The sequence below is a fragment of the Haliotis cracherodii genome, unplaced genomic scaffold, assembly GCF_022045235.1.
Source record: "Haliotis cracherodii isolate W230 unplaced genomic scaffold, xgHalCrac1.p SCAF_5, whole genome shotgun sequence".
NCBI lineage: Eukaryota > Metazoa > Mollusca > Gastropoda > Lepetellida > Haliotidae > Haliotis > Haliotis cracherodii.
Window position 1 is genome coordinate 4,004,828 of NW_027266308.1, and position 8,437 is coordinate 4,013,264.

The following is an 8,437-nucleotide window of genomic DNA, read 5'->3' on the forward strand; positions in this document are numbered from 1 at the left end:
CTCAGTGAACTAGCACTATAAATCGGCATCAGTCCGGACTAGTACAAGCAGCCATACACACACACACGTGCATGCACGTCGCTATATAAGTGCAATAATCTTAGACGCGACGTTAAACCCCATTTCACCCCACCTCACCTCCTACTTCTAATACGTTTTGTTGTGCAACACGGAACGCTTGCGTGACTTAGCTTCTTCCAACCTTAGCTCCTAGTCATGAGCATAAAAAAAGCGACAAAACCCTTTTTATATCCAATAGAAATCGTTGCATAAAGCAGAATTGAATACTACGAGTCCAACTATGGCGTGATCATGAATCACTATCAAATAGTGATGATACCAGGTTTTCGTGAAAAGGTTATTGACTAAATCATATCTATATATACGTACGTGTATACATCATGTTAGTATGGCCGTTTCACATTGCTGATAATGTTTATTAATATATTTGACGCATCGCCAAGTTGGTCTTAAGTTTGCAATAACACATTGTTAGAATGTACAGTGTGGTTCACTCGGCATTATACAAGTGACACGTCTCGTCAAATATCTCGTCGAATATGAATCCTTTTCAGTCGAGACAGGGAGTGAAAAATAATTGCAATTTTCACTCCCTGTCTCGACTGAAAAGGACTCATATTCGTCTAATAAATTATACCGCTTACAGAGAGAGTATCATAACTTTCAAGAACATATATTCCGGGAGTCGAGGAGGTGGGGGTGGGTATGGGATGTGGGTGGGGCTGTTTGTGCGGAGAGGGGACATAAATAGTTAGGCTTATATTTAAAAAAAGACATATCTGGTTTTGTAGCTGTAGCTGAAAAATATTCATCTCGATAAAAAATTGTACAAACATACAAAACTTACCAGACAATGATAAAACCTTTTGTAAATTTCGAATTTCATTACATAATTTTAAAGTAAATATAAATAAATCTTAAGGTATTGATGTTGTTGAAAGTGTTTGTACCAGTTGTGACGGAGGTGAAATTGATGATGAATTTCACAGATTATATAAGTGAAAGTATTACAGTTCAGGGTTAACGTTTTATCTTTCTTGAATAATATCTATAAGGGAGCAGCATTGTGATATGTTAAGCTGGCATTGTCCCAGGAAATGCTTGAACAAAATCATCATGCCTCTCACTTGTGGTTATCGACAAGGCACCCACCAAAAGAAGAAGGAAGTCGCACTTCAATACGGGACAGTAGTTTAAGAGTAATCTAACTCGCGAATATCTCACATACCTGAACAGTACCATTGACATGACCTACCTGGTGACGAATGACGACACTATTCTATCATCAAGGAATAAACTCTCCAAAACGAGGAACGCACGCTATCAGTCATGGACACATCCACACTGAACCTAGCGGTGTTACCCAGCCGCAACATACCACGCCCCATACACAGGGTGTACAGGGTTACCGGGTGGAAGGGTCTTGAAAGGGTTGAGTATGGCACTCTGCCCAAACGGTACGACTAACAGTGAGAGGCGTTTCAATGAATGACAAGAGTGAGCGATCAATAAAGACTGTCCTTGGTCAGTATCTCTTGATCAGTCCTCACTCTGTCCTGTGTCGTCCTCGCTCTGTCCTTGGTGTCCACTCTCTATCCTAGGTCAGTCCTCACTCTGTCCTTGGTCAGTCCACTCTCTATCCTGAGTCAGTCCTCACTCTGTCCTTGGTCAGTCCGCTCTTTATACTGGGGCAGTACTCACTCTGTCCTGGGTCAGTCCGCTCCTTTATACTGGGGCAGTACTCACTCTGTCCTGGGTCAGTCCGCTCCTTTATACTGGGGCAGTACTCACTCTGTCCTGGGTCAGTCCGCTCCTTTATACTGGGGCAGTACTCACTCTGTCCTGGGTCAGTCCGCTCCTTTATACTGGGGCAGTACTCACTCTGTCCTGGGTCAGTCCGCTCTTTATCCCGATTCAGTCCTCACTCTGTCCTGAGCGAACGAGCGAACGCTTTAACCACTAGGCTACCCGACCGCCCGACACACTGATGAGGGTTAAACCTTAAAATGTAATTCTGACCTTTATCAGAACTGAAATATTTCCTTGCAAAACTGAATGGAGAAGAATTGAGTGTGAAGCAATATGAAGAAGATCGGTGGAAATTCAGATTGTCAATGAGGATCTGGTCAGAGACAGGTCAGTTCACTCAAGATGTAAACGGCGTGTATGATGGAATGAACCACTAACTTATCCTCATCTTATTGATAATACATCCAGTACTCTCTTAAGACAGCTTCCAGACCCATTCCATCTAGTTAGTTAGTCAGTTGGGTTTAACGGCGTATTCCAGTTATATAACGGCGTGTCAGCTTAATATGGGAGGAAAGCCCGAAGTGATGCAGGTCTCAGACGTTTATCACTTCGGTGAAACCCACAAGCACGGGTATGGTGCTGACAAACCTAGAAACATAATCGGGGCGGACCGAGATTCGAACCCACAATCATAGGGACGCAACACTGCACAGCGGGTCGCGGCGCTTTGGACGACTGACACTGCCCCCCCTGCACTGTATTTTTTAGAAATATGATCTAAATAAAATCTTCTCCCCCCTCATTGACAAACTTGATGTTGAACGTTATGTTACTTGGGAAAGCAAATCATTACTCTTCTATGAATATATCTTACATTTGAAAAAATGTATTAGATTATCCTCTCTTTACATCTGTTAAATTGCATTTGCTTTCAAGTGCGTACATTACTGATGATGGACATATATTTATATGTCTTGTGTTAATAAGGCACATCTTTATGTAAATACTAGCAACAAGCATTTGGCCTGAGAAATATCAGATATATTGTAAATCTTCGGGGGTAAATTCTAAAGGAAATTCATTCATTTATTCATTCATTCATTCATTCATTCATTCATTCATTCATTCATTTCAAGAAAGCCATTTCAAAATTCTTTGTGTATAATGAAAACACAATTGGTTACAAACCCTCACCTTGCATTAAACCCAGGTTATCTGTGAAAGAATCCAAGTTAAACCATCTATACAAACTCATGTTGTTACATTTCGATACATTACTTAAATTACAGCTAAAGTTCCTCTTATTCCCAACTTTAACAATTTACTCCACAGCATACAGTGATCTATTGAATCATATGCCTTTCCCAAAACGATGAAGGCACAATACACAATACCTCGTGCGTATTGAAAGGGCATAATACGAATAAATCAACCAGTTGACAAAGGCCCTTTGAAAATCTCCAATACCGATATTCCTCGTGCATACAACCTTTGTGTTGTCATTGCTTCATACTACATTGATTCTGTGCGCTTTCACCTCGAATGAAAAAGTGCGGCGATAAATTTACATGTAAGTGTCTTTTAAGTGTAACAACGACTGTCGAGTGTCGTCTTGGGATATTGTATTGTCGATTGTTGGAATATTCACTGTAGCGTATAAAACTCACCGACGGTATTGGGAATGAGCATATTGTTATATTTACTGAAAATCCGACACAAAATCTTTTGTTTGGAAATTTTGATTCAAGGAAATTGGTGTGACGCCTGAGTGGTCTTGGGGTTGGTACACATGAAACTATTCTTCCATGGGGTTGAACTTGGGGAACTCCGGAGTAGAATAGGCCCTAAGCTTTGGAATTAATGTGATTGTCATTTCGTGAGTATGGTGGCACTGTTAACAAAAAAAAATAACTTAAGCTGCAAAAAAGTGTATTTTAATGTTTTCCTAAATACTTAAAGACTTGAACACAATCATGTCAACAAGGTGAGGTGAAATTGGGTTTAACGTCGCGTCCAAGTTTATTGCACTTATATAGCGACGTGCATGCACGTGTGTGTGTGGCTGCTTGTACTAGTCCGGATTATTGCCGATTTATAGTGCTAGCTCACCAGTCCTTGTTTTAGCCCCTTAATGCCGAGCGCCAGACAGGGTAACAACAAGTACCCTCTTTTAACGTCTTTTGGTATGACGCGGCCGGAGATCGAACCTCGGACCTTCCGCTCTCCGGGCGGACGCTCTACCACTAGACCACGGAGGCGGTCTACCATGTCAACAAAGCCACACTGAAGCACGCAAGTTAATATGGTAACAAAAAGTGTCCATTGTTTATGAGGGATTATGTGAGTGAGTGAGTGAGTGAGTGAGTGAGTGAGAATTGAATACGGACCTGCTGCTTGACGGACGAATGCTTTAACGACTAGGCTACCACATCGCCCCAGTTTTATGTAGGGAATTGTAGGTTTGGCAAACACAGAAGTCATGATCATTCAAACCACAGTTGGAGCGTCACATAAAATAATCTGTGATATAAACAATGAATGATGTCATCTTCAAGGCTGTGACAATGCACAGACTTGATCTTACATTTGTCAGGGCCAAATTCAAACATTTGAACAATATCCATGGATTAGTCACAGCTATCAACAATCTTTCTTCAAGCACTTGAGAGGCTACAATCCTATAGTACATATCACAGAGGTGTTGCAAACAATATTAATTTACTTTTTCAAATGTGTATTTTTCGTTTTGTAGCAGTGCTTCATATATACACATGTGTTGTTAATTTATCTAGATTATTTAACAGTTGTCTGAATTTCGCAATATTTGGGCCATTTTAAAGTAATATACGGGGATGTGTTTCACGCTCTCAGTGGGGTAAGATGGACATAGAAGTACAAAGTCATATTCATCCTCGATAGCTTGGAGAGTACACATTTTACATAATCCTTAAGACTGACATATTGTCCCAGAAATAAATCTTATTTAAAAATAAACATCAACTAAATAAACACAATAAAATCCAAATGGAGCCCAGAACAATCCTTAATTTCAAGGCTGAAGTAATCTAGACTTGCCAAATCATTCAAGACTTGAGTTGGACTCCTTTTTATTGTTTTTCTCTGGGGTCTGGGAGACAGACTAAAAATCCTCCTGATCTGAGTTTTTTGTGTATCGCCAAATAACAGTGTATAAATCATGGGATGAACATGAAATCTTGTCTTTGAATGACGAGTGAGTGAGGGAGTATTGTTTTACGCCGCTTGAACAATATTCCAGCAACATCACAACGGGGGACACCAGAAATGGGCTTCATACATTGTACCCATGTGGGGGATAGAACCCGTGTCTTCGGCGCGACGAGCGAACACTTTAACCACTAGGCTACCCAACCGCCCCAATGAATGACGATTTATTAAAAAATTATTATCAAAGACATGGCAGCCAAGTATTACTATCTGGGAATTCAAAATGTGAACTCATTACGTTTTTATATGCACAGACCCTCAGTTAAATGCATGCACAAGCCCTGATGGGACAGCTGGGTACAGCAGGTCTCCAGCAACACATGCTGATTGGTCGTAAAGGAGTCAATAGGATCGGGTGGTCAGGCTTGGTGAATTGGTTGATAAACCTCTCCTTCTACCCCGACGACGTGGATCGATGATCACGATATCGATCACTGGATTGTCTGGTCCACACTCGATTATTCACAGGCCGGCGTCATATAGCGGGAATATTGCTGAGTGTTGGCGTTAAACAACAAACATTCATAATTTGTAATTCTCCAATTTTTAATAATGTTATATTCTTTGGTCTCTTTGGTGTACATGAAGCAAATATGGTTCGATTGCGAAAGTTGACTTCATAGTAGAGTAAAAATCTAAATTTGAATGCTCATTTAATTTTGAAAAAAGAGCTTGAGCACAACAGTTGTTTTTTTTGAAATTCTTAAAGAAATAAATCAATGTTTCCGACACTTTGATTATATCACACATAATTAAAACCATAATCCTATTATTATATGAAAAAATATATTCTTAGCATGACTTGTGTAGATACTACAGAAGATCTCGGGGGCAATGATGACTGTGCCATCGCAAAAGTAGTTGTCCGCTGCGGTAAGATGTTGTAGTTTGCATGAAATGGTGAAGATGAGGATGTCGTGATGCTGAAGAAAGGGTTGATGTTGCTGACGAGTGTTCTTATGCCCATATTCCAGATTCTGACCAGCCGTCTTTAGGTAATGTAGCGATGATTAACATGTTCATTTGTCATTTCGCTATGTTGTTGACATCTAGAAATTGTCGTTAAGTACTGATATATGTTTACACTTAACTCGTGAATTCTAATAATCCTAAATATTTGTGAAATAGGATCACTGATTTTTGAAACACTTGACGCAAATATACCTTCGGTGATAATAGTCAACCCATGTGTCTGAACATTGGAGGGGGTACGGGTGGCCCAGTCGTCTAAGGCGCCGCGATTCGCTGTGCAGAGTTGCGTCCCTTGGGCAAGCCAGAAACCTATGATTGTGGGTTCGAATTCCGGTTCACTCCGATTATGTTTCTAGGTTTGTCAGCACCATACCCGTGCTCCATACCGAAGTGCTAATCGTCTGAGACTGCATCTTTTCGGGCTTACCTCCCACATTAAACTGACACGCCGCGATATAACTGATATACTGTTGAAAGCAGCGTAAACCCAACTCACTATATGGTAAACATTAGCCTTGATTTGCCAGTTACTGGTTAGGGACCGACCATATACTGATGGAAAACCAGATATTTTCATAAGTTAAACTATGAGGCAAAATATTTTTTTCTAAAAAAACGCACGTAATGTAATTTTTGAGGCAGACAAGTTTTTTTTCCGGAGCAATATGAAGCATTGTTATTTTATTCAAGAATTTTTTTGGAGGCAATTTATTTTTTTCGGATAATATCGAGGGCTATCATATGTTTAAATATAGGTTTACCTGGTCTGAACTTGTTAAGCAATTGCGATTTTTGGGAGTTGGTGCTCACGAAGGCTTCCATTAAGAATTGAAACATACTCGTTTCTTGCATTGGAATTTGTACTTATTTTAGGAAAAGTCCTTTCATTCTTGTACATCATCTATAATGCAGGGATAACAGCAATGCAATATCTTGACGGTGACTTTTAAATGCGTTGTTGATGTTTTGATGTGTTTTGTTACTAATAACACTTGAGTATGATGAATCTCTCGTATACTTTCCTTTAAAGATGTAGATGACACTATGTAGAGGTACAAGGAATAAAGTTTATATACCTGCAGTGAACTTATTTTGTTGGTGGCATGGGTGGCCCAGTCGTCTAAGGCGCCGCAATTCGCCGCAGAGTTCGAAAAACGTTTCAGCACATGGCTGAGAATGAAGGACATGTCATTTGACTCAATGTATATAACCTTGTTTTATGGTAACTCGGGGTGGGGATTTTCTGTTTCAAAGTTGTGTTACATCGGACATGTGTTTGTCAAACCAGAAGTCAAGTCTTTGAAAGGCATTTAGAAGTGATGCACATAAGGAAGAGAATTTATGGATGTCAACTTCTTTATTATGAGGAACACAACGTTTCGGAGTATATGCTTACTCCCTCATCAGGCGAATGGATGCTATGAGGCAGAGAGCATATATATGTACATGTAAGAACAATAAAATGGAAGCCATCTAGATAATAGGCACCGGCGAAGATCAAAGCAATAAGTCCCAAGCACTTCATATTCCAGAAGTCAGTGTGTATCATATCAAGGTAGCTAGAGGCATTTGACTTTTGTGTTTCGGTGGTCCTGCTTTTGGACGTGTTCTGGGAGTAATGTCATTAAACCAGAGGCGCGTATCACTGTACCAAGATGCATGGGACTCTATGTACTTTAAGTTGTACTTCATTAGACACCACCATAGGCATCAAAGATGAAAAGGACTAGATATTGGTGAGGCTAGCTGTCCTCTCAGAGAGGTTTCATTTGGGGAAGCTTAGGGGCAGTCTGGAAAGGTTGTGATGCTTCTGTTTGTGATGGAATGCAAACACTTTTCTAGTCCTCAGCTGCTGATGTGATTCAATGTATGAATAATAGTACTTTTAGTGAGGAAGATTACTTGGAACGCCACATAAAATCATCTGTGATATAAACAATGAAGGATGTCAAGTTTGTGACAATGTACTGATCTTACTTTTATTAATATTTGGACAATATGCATGGATTGGTCAAACAAACTGAAGCCACTATACTATTTTTCTGGATGCCCGTACACCAGACTTTAGCTTGCTTCTTTTTGTTTTATATGTTTTAGTTCTGAGGTTTGAAGCAGAGTCCATTTACATGTGTGGTTTTATTGGCATGTTGTGTTGCATTTAATTTGTTTAGCACATTTTTTATGAACTTTTTTTCACAGATCTTGTAATACTTCGCTACTGCTGTTTGAACATGTTTAAATAGAGATAGATATTTATTCATGAGAGTGTTGTGTTTACCTTCAATTTACTGACCAATTCATATTTTCTGTCCAAGCTGTTGCATAGGTATTTCAAAAATAATTTGTATGGCTTGCTGTTTAATTGAAAGTTTTGGAAAGTGTCCGCCCACTTGTGAGAAGTTGTTCAATGTCATGGAGAAATGGATACTTCATGAAATAAACAATA